The 26,710-nt window shown below is 41.7% G+C and overlaps 1 long non-coding RNA gene across 3 annotated transcripts; it reads right to left on the bottom strand.

Moving 5' to 3' along the window:
* Positions 1-193: 193 nt before the first annotated feature.
* On the bottom strand, positions 194-26,710 carry LOC103305981 (uncharacterized). 3 transcript variants are annotated; one of them, XR_010597710.1, is made up of 3 exons: positions 25,734-26,031; positions 9,192-20,186; positions 194-4,649 (listed from the first exon to the last, which is right to left on the bottom strand). It is a non-coding gene; the product is annotated as an uncharacterized LOC103305981 (long non-coding RNA). The 3 variants fall into 3 exon arrangements; XR_006177101.2 differs by lacking the exon at positions 194-4,649 and having other exon boundaries at positions 5,504-20,186; positions 25,734-26,710; XR_010597709.1 differs by lacking the exon at positions 194-4,649 and having other exon boundaries at positions 5,504-19,986; positions 25,734-26,710.

The raw sequence follows: 26,710 nt of genomic DNA, 5'->3' as shown, positions 1-26,710 counted from the left end.
CTATGCAGTACTCCCAGGTCCTCAAATGTCACTTGAGGACCAGGAGCAAATCTTTCTTTTTTCAAGCTGAAAAAGAGAACCTTATCCAGATGGGCTCCATTCAAAAAATAGTCAGTCCTTGCAGGGTCTCGCTGGGTCACGTTTATAGAGGCAGCTGTGCAAGATAATACAAGAGAACAAGCATCAATGCAATAAATGCAATCGGTTTTCTCCTCTGTAATATGAGGATGACAATACGTACCTACACATATCTGGCAATACTTCAAATCCTGTGTGATTTTACGTATGGTATATCACTGCTATCACTGTACGGATGGGGACGCTAAATGACAGAAATTGTCAGATATCTGGAAGGCACTGTGGCCTAGTGGATTGGCCATGAACCTGGCTGATGCTCGCTGTGGCACTGTTGGCCTTCGGGGGCGGGAGGGGGAGATGGAGGGAGGAGGGAAGTGAGAGCATGTCAGGAGCCAGTGCCAGCCACAGCCTTTATGTAGCTTAGAGCAGCTGCTGATATGCTCTAAGTTGTGCCTCTGGCATATGGTCCTAAATGGAGTCAACACCAATGGAAGATTGCGTTGCAGACTTCTGTTCCATCCCATCCCTCCTTGTTCTTGACATATCCCCTCCTCCTGACATAGCCCATTCACAGTGTGTGGGGGTGAGGTGCAGGATCTGGCTGGTGGGTATTTGTACCAGCTAGGAGTTCCTTCTGACAGGAACTCTCTACTGGGTATTTGTGATAGCAGAGAATTTGACCCCTAAGTTCCTGGCTCCCACCCCTGTATCCATGTGGCCTCTAGAGCAGGGGTGGGCAAACTTTTTGGCCTGAGGGCTGCATCGGGTTTTGGAAATTGTATGGAGGGCCAGTTAGGGGAGGGGGTCATGACCCGGCCTCCCCCCCCATCCACCCCGTTCTGGGACTCCTGCCCCATCCAACCCCCTCTGTTCCCTGACGGACCCCCGAGAACCCCTGCACCATACCCACCCCCCGCTCCCTGTCCCCTGACAGCCCCCAGAACCCTCGCCCCTGACTGCCCCCACCAGCCTATCAACCCCCCCTCTCATTCCTGACTGCCCCCCAGGACCCCTGCCCCATCCAACCACCCCTTCTCCCTGTCCCCTGACTGCCTCCGGAACCCCTGCCCCTGACTGCCCCCTGCTGCCCCATCCAACCCCTCCTCTCATTCCTGACTGCCCCCCGGGACTCCTGCCCCCATTCAACCCCCCTGTTCCCCATCCCCTGACCGCCCTGACCCCGATCCACCCCCTGCCCACCCGCCTGAACTCCCCTGCCCTCTATCCAACCCTCCCATTCTCTGCCCCTTACCGTGATGCCTGGAGCACCGGTGACTGGCAGTGCTACAGCCGCGCCGCCCGGCTGGAGTCAGCCACACCGTCGCCACCACGAGGCACCAGGGCCGGCTCCAGGGTTTTTGCTGCCCCAAGCGGTGGGAAAAAAAACAACAACCTGTGATCATGATTGGCGGTAGCTCCACCGCACTGCTTTCTTCTTCGGCGGCAATTCAGCGGCCGGTCCTTCCCTCCGAGAGGGACCGAGGGACCTGCCGCCAAATTGCCGCCAAAGAGCCCAACGTGCCACCCCTTCCCCTTGGCTGCCCCAAGCACCTGCTTGCTGAGCTGGTGCCTGGAGCTGGCCCTGCGCAGCACAGAGCACCGGGTCAGGCCGGGCTCTGCAGCTGCGCTGCCCCAGAAGCTCACAGCCCCGCCACCCAGAGCATTGCACCGGCGGCGGAGCGAGCTGAAGCTGCAGGGGACGGGGAACCGCTGGGGAGGGGCCGGGAGCTAGCCTCCTGGGCCAGGAGCTCAGGGGCCGGACAGGAGGGTGCCGTGGGCCGGTGTGGCCCGCGGGACGTAGTTTGCCCACCTCTGCTCTAGAGAGTCACCACTGTTGTCTCATAAAATGTCCTTAGTCTTCAAAAGTTCTTGTAATGGAAATATTTTGTAAAATGCTGCTTTTCCACAAATTCCACCAGCTCAACACCTGGCATATTTTGGTTCCATTTTCTCACAAGTATTTCACCCAGATCTGATAATGGCACAGTTTGGGGATTGAAACATTTCCTTTCAATACTATCCAACTATATCAGATTATAGGAAGGAAGATTTAATTGTTTTAGAATCAATGATTACATACTGTACGGTCTGTCACTTATTTGACGAAAGAACTTAGATTCCTGGAAAATAGCACCATAATCCAGACTTGAAGGTACTTCTGTTCAGCTTTTTATTTTTCTTCCTTTTTATCTATTTGGATATTTTGTTAACTTGTTTTATTTACGTTTGAAGGATTTAAGTTAATTAAGTTTGCTGTTGCTTGTTTTGAGGGTTTAAAGTTATACTAGTTTATTTAGTAATAATGAATAACACAAATAATACTATACAGCCATCGATCGATGGAAGTGTAACTTCTTTACTCTTTTTACTGTCCTTTGTATCTCTAATATTATAAAAATCAGAATATCACCTTATCAATTATTCATGACCTCAAAGATAAAGTCAACATGGATAAGGGCAGGGGAGTGCTGTTCATTTAAAGGATGCAATCAGGACAGTGCAACAAAGTAAAGAATATTACTTTAGCCATTGTTTTTTTCCAGAAGACATCAACAAAGCACATGCAGCCTCTTTGCATAGTGTCTTTTGAATATCTGGCTGTCAAAAGCACTTGCTAGGCATGTCTTTTTATTAATGAAGAACACATAGGATATATTTTTGTAATGGAGCATGACACCGATCTGTGCTGAGATTGTGATATTCTTTAATTTTACCTACACATCTGCTGACTCCTATGCACCTGCTTGTCAAGAAGACATTGGCTGTTGCACAAAATAAGAATAAATATAAAATTCACGTAACTTTAAGGCCAGAGGGACCATTATGATCATCTAGTCTGACCTTCTGCATTACACAGGCCAAAAAAATATCACCCATAATTTCTGTATCAAGCTCATAACTCCTGACTGAGTCACAGCATGTTTTTAGAAAGAGACACATTCCTAATGTAAAGACTTTAAGTGATGGAGAATCCACCAGGTAAGTTGTTCCAATGGTTAATTATTTTGCTGTTAAAAAAATGAAGTGGTCTTTAAAAGGATAGCATCTCTGCAGGCCAGATGAGGGATGGGCGTTCTAAGTATTGAAGTGATGTAGAAGAAGGCACAGTGAGGGTTGTACAAGAAGCAGATGAAAGGGTGCATCGAGGAGGGCATCTTTGGCAGAGCAGAGTTGGTGGTTGTGGTGATGTGCAAAGAGACTCTGTGTAGCCCAAGATCCTCAACTGGCATAAATCATCCATTGGATATGGAACTCACTTATGCCAGTGTAAATCAGGAATAATTCCACATACATCAGGGGAGTTACTATGGTGAAAATTGATGTAACTAAGATCAGAATGAGGCCCTGTATTCAGCAGCACCAGTGGATCTGTTTTCAATGTATCTGCATTCCCTCCATGCCCTAACAAGGAGAGAAAGATACAAGACAGACTTATTGGCTGTCTAGCTAACTTTACATTAAATAGTCTCATCATCATCATCCACCAACCAACAGCTGTGGCCCCACTTCTCTTCATTCTTGATGATGATGAGGTTGATAGAGCTCCACTATTTGACTTTGTTCTGGTTGTGTCTATGTGGCTAACGTGTCACTTTCTGATGGCACTGTGCTATGCATACAGATGACTCCATAGGGCAGTTGTACTCAGAGGCTGATCTTACACTTCCTAAATATATGTAGTACAGATATCTTGCTCCACGTTCTGGGACTGGAATACATGCAAAATGTCACCAGGAGAGGGAATTTTCTTCTGCTTGAGCATTCCCCCTTGTATCTTTCTACCTCTCCTAGTTACTGTTGCTCATGTTGATTGATCACTCGGGTACATTTATTTGTTTGAAAGCCAATGGTATTCTCATTCTCCTGTTTCTCTTCCTGTCTGTAGAAACATCACTCCCAAACACACACAACCAGCACGTACCGGTCGCCCAGATAAGAGCTCCTAGTATGACTGCAGTTGTTTGCACACAAATATGTGTGTTCATGCATGAATATCCATATTCAAACAAATAAGCGCTCCTCTCCAGTCATGTGAATAAAAATTGGTTGGATGAATATTTGTAGAAAAGTAAAAAGAAAAAGCAGAAGCATGGTTGTACTAAATCGCAAATTGGATTTCACGTGAATGTTAGGAAGTACGTTTTCACAGTTCCACTTGAGATGCTGATAATAAAATCATTGCAGACTTGTAGAGATCAATGGTAGAAAAGATCACCTAAGTTTTCTGCCTTATATCCTACAGATCTGCCTACCGCATTATTCACGCTATCTCTATATTTAGATACCTCCCATCGCCATAGTAGCTGATACATTAATAGTTGTGTAATGATCTATTCATTTAATGTGTTGTAGAATAGAAGTATTATTAGTCCTATTTTTTAGATGAGAAATGAGATGTTAAATGACTTTCCCAAGCATACCTCAGAAGCCTGTGGCAGAGCAGGGAATTACCCCCCTGTCTCCTTAGTGCCATACCAGAGCCGTAACCACTAGAATCTCCTCCCGCTCCACTCATCTCTTATTTAACCTCATTGCACTTCTTCATTGATAGTGTGTCAACCATCTCTTTTCTGCCAAGGGAAGCAAAATAAAGTGTATTTTAAAAAATAATATGTCTGTTATTTGCATGCATGTCTAGGACACTTCATTAATATACCACAGGGATATTTAGACATGCTGATACATTAAAAATACTAGTAAGAGGAGCGTGCAGAAACAGGTAACTGTACATGCCCATTTTGAATGCAAATAAATGCATTTTTATCAAAGTCACTGCTTTCATGAGTAAGGGCTTGACTTCATGTACACTGTTACAGTGCTGCAGCTGCGCTGCTGAAGCACTTTCGTGAAAACACTACTATGTTGATGAGAGAACGTCTCCTGTTGGTGCAGTTAATCCACCTCCCCAAGAGGCAATAGCTGTGTCAATAGGGGAAGTTCTCCTGCCGACACAGTGCTGTCTGCAATGGGGGTTAGGTTGATATAAATGCGTTGCTCAGTGTTGTGGATTTTTCAGACCCCTGAGTGATGTAGTTATACTGCTATAGGACTGTAGTGTAGACTTGGCCTAAGTGTTGGCGTAGGCAGGCCCTTAACTTGTACACTCTATGGGAACAGATAGTAAGCTTTTGGGTAAGTTGGAATGTAGCTTTTGTAAACCCACTGTCTATCTCCTTTCCTTTCCCCCATCTAATTAATTCTTCCCTGTGATTTGAAAAGCAATAGTGTACATTTGAAAATGGAAAAAGCTGCACCCACAACTTGTCCACACAGTGGTATATTAAGGGCTCTAACCTGCCCCCATCAAAATCAGTAGAACAACTCCCATTGATTTAGGTGAGAGCAGGTTAGAAGCTGTAAGTAAGTATGCTCCCCTACCAAATAATATATATTCACACGAGAGCCCAGTTAAACTTGCTGTGCCATTCAAAACTTTGCATTTCATGACTTTGTGTGTGTAAAAATCTCAGACATAATATTATATTAACAAATGAATTTTGCATGTAATTGCTTGTTAACTTATAGAAACAGAGTCTCTTCTTGTAAATAAATTTGTCATTGTGTCCCTGCTTCTTCTGTTTTAATGGAAGAACCAAGTGGCCCAGTGAGCTTCCTTGCTCCGTAACCCTGTGTCCTTACAACTTCTGAGAAATGTATGGAATTAACCGATTGGCTTCTGCACCATACTTACTCCCATGAAAAGTCCTTCCTCACATGAGGCCCATATAGGAATGTGAGTTTGAAGGATCAGGCAAATGTATTTCACAAACAGGAGGCATTTACTATTAAAGCATTAGTGTTTTGTCTAAGCTTATTGGCATCTACAACCTAGAGGATTACAACAGAACTTCTAAAATTGGAGTTTGGGTTTGTTTGGATTTTATTTTGCAGTTCAATGCTTAAGAATGTTATAAATGCAAAAATGTAAAATAAATACACACAAAACTCAAACTCCTGAGCTCTTATTTTCTCTTTCGATTGATCAATTTGTTTTAACATGATGGACTCAATAATAAATAGATCGTCTGTATGTTCTTCTATAAATTCAGCTCCATGGGCTGCATTGGGCAGATGCTTTCTACTGCACAATGTCGATGGGAATATTGAAAATAAAATGTTAAATTAAGAGCAAAAATCTTGTATTTTGTAATGTATTTCATTAATAGTAATTAAAGTTTTTTTTTAAGATCCTATATAATACCTGAATCCTTTTTTTCAATAGATGGACGTGACCAACTGCTGTACATAGTGACAGACAGCTGCAATATGCTTCTAATGAGGGAGGCTAGTATATTAAATAACTCCCTGATAGATATTTTTAACCTCTTTGGTTCAAACTGCCACAATAAAGCAATGATCTGAATCTTTGAAATAATATCCTAAAGTGAAAAGGCATAATTTGGGGGTGGGGGAGTGGGAATCAAGTATTGCTTTTACAGATAATATTAGGAGAGGTCACCTCAACTATTCTTTACTTGTCTGAAATAGACTGTTTAGAATCCATTATGGAAAATGCATGACCTGTGAACTAAACACAACATTCAGTAAAAAGAGCGGGATCTGTATTAATGTAAATTAGCAAGCAGGAATCTTTCCTTGCACAGGGGTCAGCTTGAAACACTGTAATCTAATTACTCTTCAGTTTCAGATACATTCATAGACATTTGCTCCTGTAACAGGGAAGACTGTTTCTTTTGGCAACAGTTACTATGTGGAAGCCTATAGTATTTGCAGGCTGATAATAGGACTAATATGCTGGCACTCTGACAGAGGGCACAGGAGGGCATGCTATTAGATAAGTGTTTCTGCTACATTACCCAGACAATGTTGCCCTTCACGGAATGTTCCAGCCATTGTGCAGCTTTGATATCACACAGCTATAGAATGTTAATGCCAACATAATTATATATTTTGGCTTCCGTTTTGGCAGGAGACTGTACTTAAGCAGAATTTAGTACCATCTTAAGTGTTCCTACAGCTGGATAATTAAAGGGCATTTCAGGTTTCAGAACAGGAAATTAATGATATGAAGATCACTGGCTATTTAAGGACAGTTATTCTGGGCATGTAGGGAATCCTAACAATTAGGTGAATTTCCAGGCACACACAGACAGCTTGGTAAGAAAAAGATATAAATCTGGTCCAATTTAGCCAAATTTCCTTCTTTTAGGTTGATCCATGTGCCATATAGACTTGCTTTTATTATTCTCCAGCAAATAGTACTTTACTGATGTGAAGTTAAGGTTGCAGACACATCTCTGTGTTTTGAATGTGTATTACCTTTTAGAATGAAAAGGTTAGAATTAAAAACAATACATGGTAGAACTTTAAGTAATTCAGAGTGAGAGTTGCACTTCTACAAGACATATCATCTCACTCACACAACAATCACAGCCCTAACCTTACTCCAGTAGATTTGTGATATTTTTACAGTGTGGTTTAAGAGTGTGTGTGCAATAGCTGACATCTTTAAAAAAGATTTATTGGGCTCAGAGGGTGAAATTGACTTCATTTATGGACCAACTATCCAACTGTGGCTCATGGACACCTGTCTTGGAAGATTATTTTAAACCTTTTTTAGTTTGTAAAATCTACAGCATACAACTATGAATGTCTGTAGTTTAATATGTACTGAGCAAAGGATTGTTACCGTGATCTATTTCTATCTTGACATAACTTGTATATCCAAACCTAGGATGAAATCCTGTCCCATTGAAATCAGTGGTAAAACTTCCACTCCTTGTTTCAAAATGCTTTAATAATGTAAGACCCCTTAAAATATCGATTGATATAATAATTCAGGGATCGGCAACCTTTGGCATGCAGCCCGTCAGGGAAATCCACTGGCGGGCCAGGACGGTTTGTTTACCTGCAGCATCCGCAGGTTCAGCCAATCGCAGCTCCCACATGCCACTGTTCACTGTTCCAGGCCAATGGGGGATGTGGGAAATGGCACAGGCCAAGGGATGTGCTGGCTGCTGCTTCCCGCAGCCCCCATTGGCCTGGGACGGCGAACCGTGGCCAGTGAGAGCTGCTATCGGCCGAACCTGCAGATGCTGCAGATAAACAAACCATCCCGGCCCGCCAGCGGATTTCCCTGATGGGCTGCATGCCAAAGGTTGCTGATCCCTGTAATAATGCATTAGAATTTCTAATTTCTGAAAGAGTAACAGAGCACATACCTGCTTTGAAACTGAAATTTATTTCCTCTGGGTGAACAGTGACAAAAGTATGTAAGGCTAATGTTTTATATGAAAGTAAGGAATCCACAGCCACCTGCAAGTAAAGTTGGTAGGGAATTTTCCAACAAAGTGCTTATTTTGCTGAAAATTAAACTTCTTCTGTGTGTGTGTCCTGCACAGCCAGTAACCTGGAATGTAGGAGATCTGGTTTAAGTCTCTAAGCTAGTTTGCCTTCATCCCAGGAGAGTGTCTTAGCCAGCAGGCTTTTGGCCACCCCTTGCTTGCAGGTTGTCACTCACCTAAACTCTTAAGCAGAGAATTTAAAAAAAAGAAATTTGAACCAAATTTTGGGCCTTACCATGTAGTGTATTAATGTTTCTTTTGTTTTATTTTTAAAGGGGAAATGTGTTAATAGGCAAAGTAGAACAATGTGATGGGGGAATAATTAAGGCTTGGCAGGAGGGGTCTGAGGTGGGGCTCATAAGGAGGAGCTTAAGTGCCCTGCCACCTAGTGGAATCCACAGCCTTGAGTTAGGTGCCCAGTTTCCCTACACAATGCATGGGATTCACAAAAGCCAGCACACTGAGTGGGGAGCTGTCTAAGTTTGTTACACGCTTTTGTGTAGTAACAGGATAGGTGGGCTTATAACAGTTCAAATTTAGTTGTTTAGCAGACCCCACCCCTATAGACAGGATTTTCACCCCTCCAGCATCTATCATCTGGGGTCGCTTAAAATAAATAGGGATATAATGATAAGGGTGCAAAACAGGTAAGTGGTTTAGTGAAGGGTTAAATACAGTAGTAGGAGCGGGAAGCAATGTATATAAAACAGAACAAAACTGAATATATATCCCAAGGCGGGCTTGAAGCCCAGATCCCACAAAGCCCTTACAATAACTATGGGCATATAACAAATAAGACAATATTACTGCTCTGGAGAACAGGAACCCTGATGGTATGATGTTTAATGGCTTGCTTCTCCTTCTCGGCTTTCAGATCCGGACCTTCAACTGTGAAGCTTGATGGAGTGAGCCTCACAGGGGAACACAGATGCTCTGGATCAATGGACCTGGAACCAGGTAAAACCTAAGCGATGAAGCTCTTCTGTATCTCAGACCTGGATGGTGTCTTGACTCTCAGAGACCGCACAAACCAGGAGAACACGGTAGGGCAGACAGCACTAAGGGGAGGGTGACGCCCCCTTAAATAGACTCACTATCACTCGGCGGATTAGTTTAGGGTCAGGGGGTATTTTCCTGCCTTTTGGGTTGCTAGATAAATTAAGCCTGTGCCACAACCAATCAGGAAAATTACACCAGAGAAAGGGTGCCAAACTAACTGGGGAAGAAGGACACAAATATGGAGGAAATGCCTCCAACAAGTTAGCTAGTAACAAATGGCAAACAGAGGATTGTGGCTTAAGCCCTGCCCCTCAAAGGGAGCTAAGTGCCTAAGTCCAAGCTAGAGGGAGATAAGTATCTCCACTCGGGATTCACAATCATGAACCCTCTCCTGGAGGTAGGTGCTTAAGCCAGTTCAGTCTTAAGCCAGAAGTCTTTTGGTTGTGGTGGTGGGGCCATCTTCTTATAACTTTTAGCCCAGTGATTGTGGTGCTTACCCAGACAGAATGTAGGAGGCCTAGGTTCAGTTTCTTTCTCTGCTTGATGTGGAGCAAGAATTTGAACTTGACTCTTGTACCTCGCAGAAGGGTGCCCTGACAAATGGTTCATGGGGTATTCTGGGGCAGGGTGTTCCAATCTCTCTTGCTGAAGCTGTTCCAAAGCAGATAAATAAATAAATATTCATTGGAACAGGGGGATTGGAAACAGGGTTACCTCCCTCCCAGGTGAGTGCGCTAACCACTGGGATTTACAGACATTCTCATTCTCTCCTTTCCTCTCCCCATCCCCTATTTTCTGTGGGTTTATCCATGCTCTGAGTATACCTACTGGATCTGACCACAAGGGCAAGACAGCCAGGGAAACACCTAGTTTATGAATTAGGCACTAAGCTGCTGGGCAGTGAGGACTAAAGTGGCGGTGTGTATGCCCAGACACCAAAATGTGGGTGCCTTGGGAACTTAATTGGTGGAAACTTAGGGCTTGTCTTCACTACCAGGGAGATCGACGTTGCTGCAATCGACACAGCGGGTGTCAATTTAGCAGGTCTAGTGAAGACTCTGGTACTCCAGCTCTCGGAGAAGAGTAAGGGAAGTTGACCAGAGGGTGTCTCCCATCGACACATTGCAGTCAAGACACGGGGGTAAGTCGACCTAAGCTACGTCGACTCCAGTTATGTTATTCACGTAGCTGGTGTAGTGTAACTTAGGTCAATTTACTCCATTAGTGAAGATAAGCCCTTAGATGTCTCTGGCTTTTAGGCAGCTACAGGATTAGGCACTTGCTAAGCAGGGATTTTATGAATACCACTGGTATCTAAATGTAGGATTTTGCCACCTACAGTGGCAGTTAGGTGCCTAAATATCTTGTGAATCCCACTCCTTGTGATTTTAAATAGAAATGTCTGACTTGATACGGTGAGGTACATTTCCTCTGCTTTGCACATTGCACTTGGTAGATGCAAACACTTGCACAGATAATAAAAATTCTCACTAACCTGAGTAGTTTCTGGGTGCCCAACTTGAGATACCAAAAAAGGGCTTGTTTTCAGAAAGGATTCTTAAAATCAGTCCCCTTTAAGTTGTCTCAAGTTGGGCATCCAGAAATCACAAATCACTTTTTAGTATTTCAGCCTCTGTCTCTTGTGCATAGGCTTTATATACTCCAGCACCTTTATGCACCCAAATGTTAGACTCTATACCTGCAAAACCAGTTGGCCCCCAATAAGTTTTAAAAGGGCAAACTCTAACACTTGCATGCACAGTTGCTACACTGCTGGAAGTGAATATGCAGGCAAAGCACAGGCATGTAGAGAAAATGCAGTCTGAACATTTACCTCAGTGTATCTCTATGAACTAATACTACATTCAGAGTCGTCTGTAATGACACTGTTAGAAGACCCAGTTCCATACAATGCATTATACTGCACTATTAGTAGTGTCTCTAATGGCAAGTGGGTTTTAAAGTAAGAGAGATTTATAAAGATTTTCCTATGTATCATGAAAATCACATCTAAAAGATGGAGATATTATATTTGTCTTCATACTCATTGAAAACAAAAAGGTATTAATCTTAAAATTGACAGAAATCAGTAAGGCCCTGTCTCCCCAAACCAACATGACATGAGACACTTAAGAGCTAAACTCTGAACAATATGATATATATTATCACGTTATTATTATTTTATTATTTTTGTTTTCTTTGTTTTCATGACTTTGAATGCATTGGTATTATATTTTATGTAATGACTGTAGATAAATGTAAAAGTGCTATGGGTTTAAGTTATTACTACACATTTTCCTCAACCTGAAGGCCAAAAACAGCACTGAAGATAGTGACAAGACATTTGTAAAAGCAGAACTCACACCTGTCAACCAGCTGAAACTGGGAGCAGTTTGTTCTTGGATTTATTTTTTAACATGGCTAGTGTGTGAGCAGGTGCCTGTAAGAGCCATTACATAGTAACTACTAGAGCGATTAAGTGATCATTGGGGTGCCTTTACAAATTGAAATTTAAAAGGCTAGAAGTCTCTTTATTAAAAGATAAAATGAATGTAAAAAGAGTCAAACAACTGTTGACTGCTCTGCTCCTTTTTTTTAATGGAGCTGAAATCTATTCAATGAATCAGTAATATTCTCCTTTATTGCCATCCATCAGCTGTGCCACTGAAAGCCTCTAGGAAAAGTTCAGGAAACGCTTATTTCCACTACAAATTTGTTCCCTTCTTCTTTCAGTTCTGCCACCTTACCTGCTGAACAATACGTCTCCACCTTCTTTGACTTCCAGTCACAGTTCTCATCACCTGTTTTCAACCTCTAACTACCTTGTTAAACCCTCCACCCTTTCAGTTCTCAGCTCCCTGGTTGTGCAGGACCTTGACAACTTTTCAATGAGAAGGCGAACAAAATCTGTTTTGATATCTCTCTCTCTCTCCGTTGCTCCTCACTCTCCCCAACTTCCCATCAGTTCCTTCTTCCCCTCCATCACTGACACTGAGATTTCTCACATGCTTGCCGCCACATGCCTCTGTAACCTTATCTTCTCTTCCTATTTACAACAGTTGCCTTGATTTCTTCTTGTCAGTCTGGGTTCTGTTTTTTTCATTCCATTCCAGCTGCTCACACCAACATCTCTAATGACCTCTGTCATTAAATCACAAGGAACCTGCTACATATTCAAGCTCCCTGACCTTTCTGCTGCTTTCAGCGGTCAGTCAAACCCTCCTTGAAATCTTGTCATCTCTGGGCTCTCAAAATATTGTCCTCTCCCGGTTCTTGTCCTATCACTGTGATCATTCCACCTCTTCCCTCCCACTTTGGGCTGGCACAGAACTCTGCCCTTGGTCCCCTCCTGTCCTTACTTTACACCTTTTTCTTTGGTGTATCTCACCCACTCACGTGGCTTCAACTACTATTGGTACACATCTAACCTCACAACCCTACCATTCTTCAATTAGTGACTCAAGAGCAGCAGCAGAGGAAGGAGAAAAGGTGATCCCTAAACATAGGGGTAATTTATTAAATGGAATTATAAGGACCTTGAGAGATCATGAAGTCCAGTCCCCTGTGCTGAGGCAGGACCACGTAAACTTAGACCATTCCTGACAGGTGTTTGTCCAACCTGTTTTCAAAAATCTCCAATCAGAGATGACCCATACCTGCTGATCTGGGGTGGGGGGAATTAAAGTGTTAGCCACCCCTGGAACAGCTCAAGTAACACCCCACCTCCAGGCAGACCTCCCCTTGCCCTCAGTCTCCCCTCCTGGAAAGCAGCAGCCTCTTCCTGCAGCTCCCAGCTGTTGCTCCTGCCTCTCCCTGAGGGTCACAGCTCACAGCTCATAGGCTCTGGCATCTGCCAAGCAGGGAGGGGCCCTAGCTGCACCAAATGACCAAACAGGGCTGGCAAACCCTGGCAGAAATCTGGGCAGGGAGGCACATGACCCTGTGTGCTCCCCTATCCATCACCTCTGCCTCCAATAATGGGGATTCCACAACCTCCCTTGGAAGCTATTCCAGCGCTAAACTACCCTTATAGTTGGAAAGTTTTTCCTAATATCTCCCTTGCTGCAGATTAAGGCTATTACTTCTTGTGCTACTTCCAATGAACATGGAGGACAATTGTTCACCATCCTCTTTATAACAGTCCTTAACATAGCTGAAGACAGTTATCAGGTTCTTCCTCAATTTGCTTTCCTCAAGACTAAACTGCTCAGTTTTTTAACATTTCCTCATAGGTCAAGTTTTCTAAACCTTTTATCATTTTTGTTGCTCTCCTCTTGACTCCCTCCAATTGTCCACATCTTTCCTAAAGGTGCCCATAATTGGATGCAGTACTCAACAATGCCAGGTAGAGTGGGACAATTACCTCTCATGTCTTACATATGACACTCCAATTAATACACCCCAGACTATTAGGCTTTTTCACAACTACATCACATTGTTGACTCAGATTCAGTCTGTGATCCTATGTAACCCCCAGCTCCTCTTCAGCAGTACTACTTAGGCAGTTATCCCCCATTTTGTGGCTTATACATTTATATATATATATATATATACATTTGATTTTTTCCTCCTAAGAGAAGTAGTTTGCACTTGTCTGTATTGAATTTCATCTTGTTGGTTTCTAATCCTGTCATCCAATGTGCTTGTAACCTCTCCCATTTTGATATCATACACAAATTTTGTGAGCATCCTCTCCACTCCATCATCCAAGTCATTAATGAAAATATTGAATAGTACCATATCCCTGCGGGACCCCACTAAATGCCCTTCTAGTTTGACAGCGAACCATTGATAACTACTCTTTGAGTATGGTCTTTCAACTAGTTTTGCACCCACCTCACAGCAATTTGATCTAGACTACATTTCCCTAGTTTGCTTGTGAGAATGTCATGTGGGACTGTGTCAAAATCAAGATATATCAGGTCTACTCCTTACCTCTATCCAATAGGCCAAAAGAAGGAAACTAGGTTGGCTTGGCATGAGTTATTCTTGACAAATCCATACTGGCTTTTCCTTTTAACCCTATTATCCTCTAAGTCCTTACAAATTGATTGTTTAATAATTTGTCCCAGTCTCAAACTCTCCAATTTGGAGAGTCACAAGATGACCATGTGACATTTTCTTGGGTATCAATATTTATTTTTAATTGCTTTCAATAATGTGTAGTAGTCAGTAGCAGTATTGTATGTATTTATTGTGATGCACAATATTAGTTTAGTGTCATCTATACATTTGCTGGCTATCGTTGTTTGTCAGACCCATAACTTTATTTCATATTTAATCACCACAATCTTTATTTGAAAATACTTCCTTGGTTATAATATATTTTCCATTTGCCCTACAGATCAATACATTTTTTTCTTTTGTTTTTAAACTATTCTGGTCTCAGGGGCAAAATACACCTCTACCCCGATATAACGCTGTCCTCGGGAGCCAAAAAATCTTACTGCGTTATAGGTGAAACCGCATTATATTGAACTTGCTTTGATCTGCCGGAGCACGCAGCCCCCCCCCCCCCCCCCCCGGAGCGCTGCTTTACCATGTTATATCTGAATTCGTGTTATATCGGGTCGCGTTATATCGGGGTAGAGGTGTATAACAAATTACTGTCTGTGTACCGCTGCCCTCTACTGGACAGAGTCAGACCTGCTCAATTGTGTATCCTAGTTCCTATATTGTTAACATTTAAGTAATAATACTTGAGTTATAGCAAGTGGCAGAACCTGTGCTTTGAGGCCTTCTCCTGCTCCCATTTGTGTCAGTGGCAAAACTCCCTACTCCGGTGATGCAGGATTAAGGCATTGGAGGAGAAGGATCTGAGTACCTTATTCCGGTGACCACAGTGTGCAGCAGAATGATGTCTATAACTTTCCCAGATGGCCATTGATTCATTACAATATTTGGGGAGTTTAAAAACAATCCCTGGAATATGTACTCCTCTGGCTGAAATAAATGATAACAGTATGAAACCCAAAACCACAACAGGTCATTCAGGACTCTTGAACAATTTTCATATTAATGCTATGCTAAGGAGAAAACTTGGTAGCAAATTTAAAAAAATAGCAAGACACCGTGATTCAAACATATTTATTGCTGGGAAACATTAAGATTGTTTTATTCAGTTCAGTACCAGTGACCTTGTTTTACATTTGTGTATTCCAGGGAGTAACCTTTTGTGCCATAAAAAATAGGCAAAAATATTGAGAGAGAGAAGGGGCTAAATTCCCAGCTGGTGTAAACAGATATGGTTTGATCGACATTAATGAGGGCGTGCCCATTTACACTGGCAGCAAATTTGGCTCACAGTGAATGTGTGTGTGTGTTTAATTGGTCAAGAAAAAAAACCATCTCACTGAAAAATCTCCCTCTGCAATGGAGACTATAATATATAAATATAGAAACGGTTGTACAAAGCACTCTCATATATTCTGTAGGTAACAAGCTTGGCTGGCAGGGTCATAGATTACATGACCTACAATGTCTTTTCCATCTATTTCTATTATACACAGTTATTTTAGTAGCTATGTTTCTTTTCTCCTCTGCTAGGTAATAGCATTAAGAGTGGATCTGCCAGAAGAAACCATGGCTCTCAGACAGTTGTAAAAATAGAATGATGAATTCAGAGCACGTGGGTCGAGAGCCTCAGAATCCAGGCTTGGGGCAAGTTAAAAAAAGGAATGTAGACAAGGCTGTAATCGCTTTCTGTGGAAAACTCTGTTCTAGGGCCGTTGGTCTAATCATGCTGAGAAAGGGGCGGTTCCAGAGTTGCATGTGCACTTGTTTACTACAGGCTGTAGGCCCTACCATGCTCTGTTGCCTTTCTGATTTGCTCTCATTCATTATTTCCTCTGCTTGTTTATTCTGCAGCATTTCTGGATCTCCCTACGGGGATCTGAAGAATCACATTAATGACTCGTCTATTTTATCGTACCAGACGAGACTGATGCTCCAGAGGCTATCTCCTTCAGGCACCTGAAACATGCAGCAAGGCGGTTGTGTGAAAAACAGTAAACAATCCCAAGCAAGCACTAAAAACGGCTTAGTGTAACCCTTTGCTTGCTGAAGACTTTTCAACAGAAAAGAAAATAGCTGCTAGCCAATGCTCCCATTACTGAACTACCCTGTACGTTTGAAAGCTAGGCCACTTTTTCACAACGTGCCATCAAAAAACTGAGCTCTTGAAACTTGTAGTCACTGCAGTGAGTTTGGGAGATCTCAGACAAATGCGGTTAATTCTCTAACCTGAATTAAGACCCACATAAAACCCTGGGGCCAGATCCCCTGTTTAGCTCCATTGAAGTAGTTGATTTACATTTGAGAGAAATATGTACGTGGCTGTTAACATTCAAGCTAAACCACCTCTCATCCTTATAGTATATGCAGGATTATGTGGGAAGCTTACACACACACATACACAAACATACGCCCACGCAGAGCCTGTACTATGAACTATACAGCATAAAGCAAGCGCATTAGCTTCCATCCATCAGAACTGCTAAAAGAAAAAAAGATCTTTAACCTTCAACTCTTAAAACAGGACAGCAGCTTTTGGGGGGAGGGAAAGGGGTAGTTCACTTTAAGAAAGCTAGTTGTATGTTTCTCATTTCATATAAGATGAAGGAGTGTTTTGAAGGGGTGGGGAAAGCAACATCCAATGTCTCTTTTGAAAGAATCATTCCATGTATATCAGAGTATATCTGTTAAGTCAGTGCAGGATAGGCCCACATGGAAAGCTGTATTCTGCTGCTGCTAGCCATGGATTTTCCGTGGGCATCCTGAGACTGAAGCCTTTAGACCAGAATCCTGCCATGTTTTGAAAGGAGAAAATAAAAAAAAGCTTAACCATTCCATTTTTTAAAAAATCTAAAATAGCATCTAAAGTTATGTGACGGCTGCATCTGTGCGTGGAGCAGGATTTGGCCCTTAGTATATGGTTTGTATTACATTAAAGGTGATTTGTCTGATTTTTAAATTGTAGTTTATTTTGGTGAAATAAAGTGCAAGCAATACAGCATTCATTACAAAATGAATCTTTTGCTCATATGAAGCTAGTACGATAATGGTCCTGAGCGCTATTATCTTGGCGTAGGTGCACATTCATACATATTCATATATTTTTCTTCCCCTCCAATCTTGTTTCTAAGGAAAGCCAGTAACATAGCACAATTGCTGTGCACTCCAGAGACGTACTGTGGTTTCAATTGCACTGGAAAACATGCTGATTCCCAAACTGTACTAATAGATATCGCTTTACAGTTACAAGAGGTCAGGACGGTTATTGCTGTCTTTGCTGATTTACAACCCCTTTCCATAGACCCCTAAACAAACATAGTTTAATTAGATCAATAACGATCAAACTTACTTCAGGCAGAAACAACTCTCAGTTTCTTTAATAACTGTGAAGCTTGAATCCTCTGCCTCCAAACGGGGAGGAGGGGGACAAAAAAGAGAGACCCTTGGGATTTTTGCCAGCCATCATCATTTTAAAATAGTTTTGTTGTTCTTCGTAGTTCAATATGCTCAGTACAATCATAATATGTCTTTGATATTGGACACTGATATTGATCTGGGTGCATCTGTCTCTCTCTCAGCAGCTGATAATGACAGCACACGTGATTTCCTGTTATTGAAGACCCACAGACATTTCTGGAGCCAGAGCTTAGCAGCTCTGGGGCTCCTTTCCCATCAGCAGCCCAGTGTCCAAAGCTCTTATTGCCTTTCAGCTGATATAAGTCGGATACACTGGCAGCCCTGCTGAGTTGTAAACAACTTGTTTACCTCCTCAGTGTAATCTCTCTCTGCTCCGATTGGCTCCAGCGGCATAAAGAGAGCATTAAAATACCCAGAGCTCATAGGCTGTTATGTAGAAAACAACCCTAAGCAAAAGTGCCTTATCATGCTCTCGCTTTCCAAGGCAGATGATGTTATTTATACCTGTTGTTTGCACTTGCAGCCAAGCAGCTCTGCCATAGTATGTGGTAACTTTGAAGAAAGCATCAAACTTTTCCATCTTCTAGCATGAAAATGTATTGTGGGCCGAATGCCACTCATCTTGCAAGTCTGTATTTGGGACAGGCAAGAAACCCAGCTTTCTTTTGATATGCAGTTTACATTGTAATATACAAAAGTGATAGGTGGTGTGCATCAGAAAGCCTGAAATACCCTGCAAGTAAAATCAATACTTCAACATAAGGCTGGAGAACAGAGTGAAACCCTAAGGATAAAATCATAATAAGAGAACTCTGGAATCTGAATGGAAAAATCTGGCCTGTGAAGTCCTGGGTATATTCTCCCCCCTCCCTCCCTCCCTCCCTCAGTTCCTGTCCAGGACTTTAGAACAACCACAGAGGACACTGGCCCAGTTAAAAGAAATCACAGGTTTTCTGTCCCAGCCAGTGGAAGCTAAGGGGGCTAGCCCATTGTCTGCATGGGGGGAATGGCTGTGAAGTGGTAATAGAATGCCTTCACTTTGCACTGGTATAAATGACTACAGGAGAACAGAGCAAAGATGAGGTGAACTCCAAGGTCTTCCTCCTGCTCCAGTTGAAATCGAAGGCAAAAATCCCTTTGACTTCAGTGGTGCAGAGTCAGGGTTTAAGAGACGATTTGGGGAGTTTGGTCAGCAGTGGCTGCTCATGCGGCACAGATGTAATGCTGTATATCCCAATACTGAGTCTCTGCTTTGATTCCAGGAGCTCACAGTAATCTGAGACCCAGTGTATCCCTACAGATGGTCATACCATTCCTGAAAGTTTCCCTTCTGCATTGCAGTGTGGAACAAGTACTAGAGAGTCATTTTTTTCTGATGCTGTGATACTGTTTGCTCTGGTATTGGTTTTGAAACACTTGTGGAAAAGATGTTATGTCAGGAAGTAGTGCGGGTTCAAACATAATTAGATATAATGTACCAATGAATTCCCCACAGAGTATTCTGAAAAGTGCTTGCTGACCCAGTTTGGCTAAAGGTTTGAAATGAGATAAAGTAACTGAGTTATTTCTGGTGCTCATGGATGAACCTAGAAATATGCTTCAGCTGAGTACCCAGAAGTTTAGGTGATAATATGAACTTGAGCCAAACTTTTCTCAAATCTCTTTGATGTTGAAATTGAACTACAAATCAGATAAGCTCACACTTACATGAAGTTTCTAGTATTTCTGATCTTGGCCTGGATGGAAATACAGTAAGAATAGTCTCTTCTCTCTTGCAATATTTTGGTACCTTTGCTGCCAGCTAAAAGTGGGGAGGCACATTCAAAGTAAAGGGAAATAAGCAATTGTAATGTTTTGGTTTCAGTTTTCTTTTAGGCAAAGTCTTTGGACCTTTTGTGGATCACCCCCACCCTATTTTTTAGGATTTTTTAATCCAATTAATAACGGTCATCAGAAATATAGAGACTGAAAGTTTGAGCTAATGAGAAGCAATGTGGTCTAGTGGTAGGGGACCAGGAATCAGAACAACACCCAGATTCTCTCTGTACCTTACCTGTGCTCATCATCACTGTGTTGGCTGCACACCTACTGGGTTTTTTTTCCAACTCTGCTACTGGCTTGCTCTGTGACCTGGAGTATGTCACTTAACTTCTGTGTGTCTCACTTTGCTCATCTGTAAAAGGGAGGTAACAACATCTACCTTTGTAACATCTACCTTTGACACAATTCATTTGATGAGATTCATATGAGGGTCTCTATATTGTATTTGGATTTTTTTTTTTTTTATTGGCTGGAAGACTATTTTCCTGCTTCCTTTTTTCTGCTTTCATCAGGGTCATTTACTCATAAAAGAGCAAAGAAAACACTGCAAAGCTAGAGGTGGAAAAATGAAACATTAAAAACACTTTCAATAAGTCCATAAACATATTTCTAAGGGTATAGCACAACTAACTTTTAGGTAGTGAAATCATTTCTTGCTCCAATCTGGAGTAGTGAAAAATTAGTTTCTCACTTGTAAATAATAATTTGTCTTTTTATGCTCTAGTAAGTCTGCCCCCTTTAACAAAAGAAAAACATTCAGTTATTGAGATTTGTTTTTCCATGTGGCTTGTAGTGATATGGTTAGGAGAGGTACATAATAAATTAATAATAGGAAAATGGAGAATAGATAAATACAGGTCAAGATCACATCATGCATAAATGGAGGTCTAGTAGCTGTATATTTCATACTCGCTGTTCATACCACTTTATTTATTTATTTATGTATGTATTGCCCTCTGAGGAGAAAGAAAGGAGGCCTTTAATAGATTTTTATTTCTTTAGTCTGTTCTAAATTTGTCTCCATTCTGATTCTTCTCAATGTTCTGATGAACACTTTCATGGCAATAACAAAGTACAGTTAAACTTGCATAGCTACCTTCATGACTCAAGAGCCAGTGGTCATTTTAACTCCATCAAAAATGTTTGCTACAGAAATCAAGGAGAGTTGTATAACAATGGGCCTATGTGAAGAGCACTTTCAGCAGACAGAGCGGAAAGGGAATTCCAGAAAAATCACTTTATCTTTTGTCTGAATCAGAGGCATGATGCTAATGGCACGCAGGTAGCTATCCAATGTTTGTTAAAAGACAATGAAAGTGTTCTATAGAATTCCGATCAGAGCATCTATCTATAAAGAAGAGTAAAAACGCAACATATTAGAGTTTCTTTTATGTGATTCAAAATTAATTAATCAGCTAGGATTTACTCTTGAGACTAACACAGAAAGAGAGCTTCTAAGGTCTATGAGAATCTCTCCAGAGTTAGCAGTCTCCTCACTGACCACAGCTGGAGCTGACTGTATTTTAAAAGCTCCATAGCTGCCTCTTTCCCTGTGGAGGGAATCAGGGAGCTGGGATACGCTGAGTGTCACTGGACCCATTTGGTTGTATATGATGGAAAAAAGAAAATGAGTCATATAGTTTGAGGCCAGAAGGGACCACCAGACCATCCGATTTGACCTCCTGTATATCACAGGCCACCAATACCACCCAGCACCTGCACTCTAAACCCAACAAACAAAATTAGACCAAAGTATTACAGCGCACAGGAGACTAGATCATTATGTGCCACGGGCAGAATAGGAGGCACTGAGGTGCACTGGTGCTTGAGACCCCTGCAATAGCAAGAAAAAGATTAAGTGAGATACACCCAGATAATCCTGCCAAGTGACCTGCACTCACACACTGAAGAGGAAGGTGAAAAACCCCCAAGGTCACTGCCAATCCAACCTGGGAGAAAATTCCTTCCGACCCCACATATGGTCATCAGTTAGAAGAAGAACCTGCTAGCCAAGCACCTGAGTGAGAGAATGCTTGGTGCCACCTCAGAGCACTGGCCCAATGAGACCAGTATCCCACCTCCAGCCATGGCCATCCCTGATGCTGAAGAGGATGGAGATGTAAACAAAACAAAAACTCTCCAGAATAAATGGTGGGGGAGAATCCCTTCCTAACCCCTGCTGGTGACTGGCTGAAATGCCGAAGAATGAGCTTTTAAGAACATAAGACATACACCAGAAATGAGCCCCAGGGATGTTGAGCTCTGCCCTCTACCATCACAAGCAATCTTTACAATGGGACTCCTAAATTTGTCCAACTTGCTCTCAAAACAAAGTTGTTTACCCCCAGCCTGAATTTGTTCATGGCCAATTTATATCCATTTGTTCTTGTGCCAACCTTGTCCTTTAGCTTAAAGAGCTCTTCACCCTCCCTGGTATTTACCTCCACTCCCCCCACCCCTCCATGTATTTATAGAGGGCAGTCATATCCTCTGTCAGCTCTCTTTTTGTGAGACTAAATAAGCCAAGGTCTCCCAATCTCCTCTCATAAAATAGGCCCTCCATTCCTTTGATCATCCTAGTAGATCTTCTCTGCACCTGTTCCAGTTTATATTCATCTTTCTTGAATTTGGGTGACCAGAATTATACAGAGGAGTCCAAGTGAGCTCTTACCAGTGCATTGTTCAAAGCCATTGATATTTCTCTATTTCTACTGGAAAATCCTCGCCTAATACATGCTAGGATGTAATATATCCTTTAGCCATTAGATTCCAAAATGTTCAGACAGCTAGACTATGTGTAGGTGCTTGGCTTAGAAAAATAAGATTATTTAGAAATGTGAGGAATTCTGGATACCAAATGGTTAACGAGCATGTACAGATTTTGAACTTCAGTACACCCATATGTCTAAACAGACAAAGTCCCCAATTAGTGTAAAAGGGTGCCAATGTCCAAATGATTTTATTCTCTGCCCAGCTCACATCAACAGCCAAGGGTTATTGATCTTCTACATGAAAACAGAGATACCTCTCAAATGGAAAGATAGTTGTTCATAGCCTAGAACATCATCTTTTTTTTCCTTTTAGAGAAATGGAGGAAAATATATGGGCATAAGTAGAGCTGGTCAGGAATTTTTGACAAAAAATTTTTTCATCAGAAAATGCTGATTCATCAAAACTAAAACTTTTTCATGAAAATGTACCAGTTTTGGCTAAATTTTCATCAGGGAGGTTTCTCAGGTCAAAATGAGAGACAGCAATCACCCCAGAATAGCTAATAGCCCAGAAGTTAGGGGAGTACACCTGGGATGTGGAAAACCCAAGTTCAAATCTTTGCTCCAAATCTGACACAGTAAGGATTTGAACCTGGGTCTTCCACACCCCAGAAGAGTGGCCTAATCACTGGCATACAGGTTATCCTGGACTCTGTTTTTCCTTCTCCCTGTGTGTGGGTTTTTTTTGTTTGTTTTTTTTGTGTGTCTCTGTGAAATATTTGGAAAGGTCTTGTTTTCATTGCAAAGCAGAATGAAAACAAATGTGAAACCTCAAATTCTTTTTCATGAAACAGAATTCTTGTTTTCCAGCCAGTCCTATGCATAAATCATTTTGCTTTCAGGAAGGGTCCAAGAATTGGCCACTGGCCAACTCTTCATTTGACCACTGCCTGTTCTCTGTATTATAGGTGTAGCTCTCTTAGTTGCCCTTAGTAGCATCAGTGTGACTTTTTCTTGGGTCAAAAAATTTTGGCTTCTTTGAGGCTCCCATCAGTGCTGTTCTATGGATCGTTCAAACAGGGATAAATTATGATTGGCACTTTTCATCTCCCAATCTGCTCCTTTTCCAAAGGCTAAGCACATCATTTCTGCATCACATTTACTCATCAATGGCCTTTGAATTGAAAATCTGAATTACTTCAAAACTTGCACTTTCATTGTGCTGGCTATCATAACGGGAGAGATCCAGTTTAGCTATGGCACCAGCCCAGGTGAGAAGGCTAACTGAGCTGGCAAGACTCTGAGATTCTGGAGAGACATTTTGAGCTTCAAGGGAAGGATCCCATCGGCCTCAGGGTACTTTATACAAGCCCAAGGAACTCTTCCAAGTGGTGAGGAAACTGTGGCAGGACAATGCAATAGGTGTATTTGTTATTTTGTACAGCTCTGTGTATTTCTTATGCTGCTAAATTGAGAGTAATGGTGTTTAAGAATCCTGTGTAAAGTCTGTCTGTGTGTCTGATGGCTTTCACTACTGCATATTCTTCACAAGGTAAATTGTAAACCAGAAGGCTCACACCTTTGATGGGATTCTGGGGAAGATCCAAGTCCTGCTGGGGAAGGCTGGAGGAGATGTCACTAATTTCAGGGGCAAGGCAATTGGACTTTGAGGTCCCCACTGCCAGGAATGGTGTCAAACACCAGGTCTGTACTGGAGTGTATGCCTCGAGTCCCAAATCCAGGAACCGTGCCTAAACTCTGCCCTTCCCCAGCAAGGTAAGTTCATGGGGTAACATGGGGTTACCAGCAAGGTAACATGGGGTTCCGTGTTTGGATCCCCTCACAGCAGTTTGGTAAGTGTCCAACAGGGGCAGCTCAACTAAATCTATGAGAACATGGTACAAAGGGAAGAAGTATCAAAATCTACAAGTGAGGGAAAATGCTGAAATATCTGAATAGACACAAAGATTAATAGACTTTAAGGTCAGAGGGGACCATTGTGGTCATCTAGTCTGATATCCTGAACATTGCAGGCCACAAAACCTCACTCACCCACTCCTGTAAAGACCCATAACCTCTGGATGACTTACTGAAGTCCTCAAATCATGTTTTAAAGACTTCAAGTTACAAATACACCATTTACACTAGGTTAAACCTGCAAATGACCCATGCCCTGTGCTGCAGTGAAAAGTGAAAAAACCCCAAGGTCTCAACCAATCTGACCCTCAGGGAAATTCCTTCCCAACACCAAATATGGTGATCAGTTAGACCCTGAGCATGTGGGCAAGACCCCAAAACACATCAGACTGTGGTTCCCTAAAAAAAGAATAAATATGTACCTTACACTTACATGTGGCTCTTTGTCTGTCCCGTCTCCCCCCCCTCCCTCCCCAGTGGCTGGATCACAAAGCAGTTTGAGTCTGCTATTTCAAAAGCTAGGTCTTTTAGCTCAGGCAGTTGCGGTTCATGCTTTTAGATGCAGGCATCCACAGCTCAGTCTCCACTACTGACAGCCCTCCCCCTACTGTCCTGTTACAGAAGGCAAAATAAGTGGCTGAAAAGTAGCTTCACAAGAGCCTGCTCAAAAAGCTAAAGGTGTTGCGGGGATAGGGAAGGAGAGAGAAAAGAACTTACACTGTAAATGGAGACTAGAGGAGGAAACAAACAGGAATATACAGTCAGTGAAGGCTGAAAGGTGTGGAGTTAAAGGGGTAGTTTTACGTTGTTGGATGCCAAGTAATTTTGTTTTAAAAATTACTAAAAATATTTAGTTTAGAAATATTTAAGTCTAGAAAGAAGAAATGGTAGTAGGCCAGCCAGCTCTGACTAACTCTTTCTCTTACTGCCAGCTCAGGGATGTGGCTCCCACTATTTAATCAAAAGGGTTTATTTTACATACCACAGAGGATACCATGATCAAGAACAAGCAAAATAATCACAATTATTAAACCGGGCTTATTTTGTTATTATTAAAGAAAGAAAAAGAAAACATGAAATTCCACAAATGACCAAACACAAATGATTTTAGGGAAGGTGGACCTGTTGTTTATTAATAAAAAACACGCCAGTTCAGAGCTGTCAAACTAAGCAATCTTAACTATGAAACCAAAGAAAATACATAAATCAGTTACTGAGAAGAAGCCATTTAAGATGCTGTCTTGAGACAGGCTAATTAGCCAACATTAAGAATTTTAAATCCAATTAAATCCCACTATTTCTCTGTATAGCCTCTGTCTCCTCTCCAGGAACACAAGGTCTAACCACTTGGTGATTAACAGGGGAAACTGTTAGTCTTTTAAGTTACAACCGCACTTCAATATCCCAACAAAATCATTACAAGAGTTTTAAATATAATCCCTTGCCAGTGTTTTAGCTCACTTCCTCTCACCAGTTCATGTTGAAGTCTTGGAGAGTTTTCCTGGGTTGGTTTCTTCTTGAGGCTTCTCTGTTTTTCTTATCAGTCAGTGGCAGCTTGCTTCTAGAGATGGAAGGAATGAGTTGTGAAGTGCTTGTTGTCTAAGCAGAATAGCAGGGGGTGTGAGTTGGGGTGCTCACTTCAAAGTCTTTTCTACCCTTCTTATTTTCATGAAATTGTAGGAAAACACACCTCTTTCATGATTGGTTAGATTCAAGTTGGTTGCTGTCATTCCGTTCCTTCAGGGTTGGCTTAGGTGACAATTTTAGCTCCTGAATATGCAGTCTGTTTAATGAATATCCAACATTTCTTTAATTGTCTTAGTTGTTTTTGTGGCCGGAAAGATCCAGATAACTTTTAAAATTAGTTTTAATGCCTTCTTTTTATTCAGTCCATTTTCTGAGATTTTTTGTTTACTTTTATTAGAGTTTGACAGGAAATGAAATTATGTTTTCAAAAAGTCCAAACACTCCTGTTCTTTATATAAGAGTTTTTAGTTTTCAAAACAGTCTGTTAAAAGTAAGTAAGTCTTACAAAATTGTTAGCCTAAGTTGTTGACTATACACGGCAATTTTTGGAATGATGAGTTTCCTGTCTTCCTGTGTTGGGTGAGGGTTTGCTTGAACACTGCCAGTAATTAATTCATTAATTCCCCATTAGTATATATATTCTATGCTTATATAGCTACTTACATCAGTAATTAGTCTAGCATCAAATAACCTTGCTACAGTTGTATATAATACCTCTTACTAGTCAAATAACAATGATATCAGAACGTTATTATATGAAGGCTTGCATTTAGATACAAAATATTTGCAAATAAATATATTAAAAGAAACGTATGTCATCTTAAGCATTTGAGAAAGAACAAATGTTTTCCCCTTTAAGCCATATACATGAATTGGAAGTAGCCAGTATCTTCTGTACAACATTTCTCACCATAAATATTC

The sequence above is a fragment of the Chrysemys picta genome, chromosome 1, assembly GCF_011386835.1.
Source record: "Chrysemys picta bellii isolate R12L10 chromosome 1, ASM1138683v2, whole genome shotgun sequence".
In the NCBI taxonomy this organism is placed as follows: domain Eukaryota; kingdom Metazoa; phylum Chordata; order Testudines; family Emydidae; genus Chrysemys; species Chrysemys picta.
Note: the sequence above shows the minus strand (reverse complement) of the source record. Positions and strands in the feature narration are given on the sequence as shown.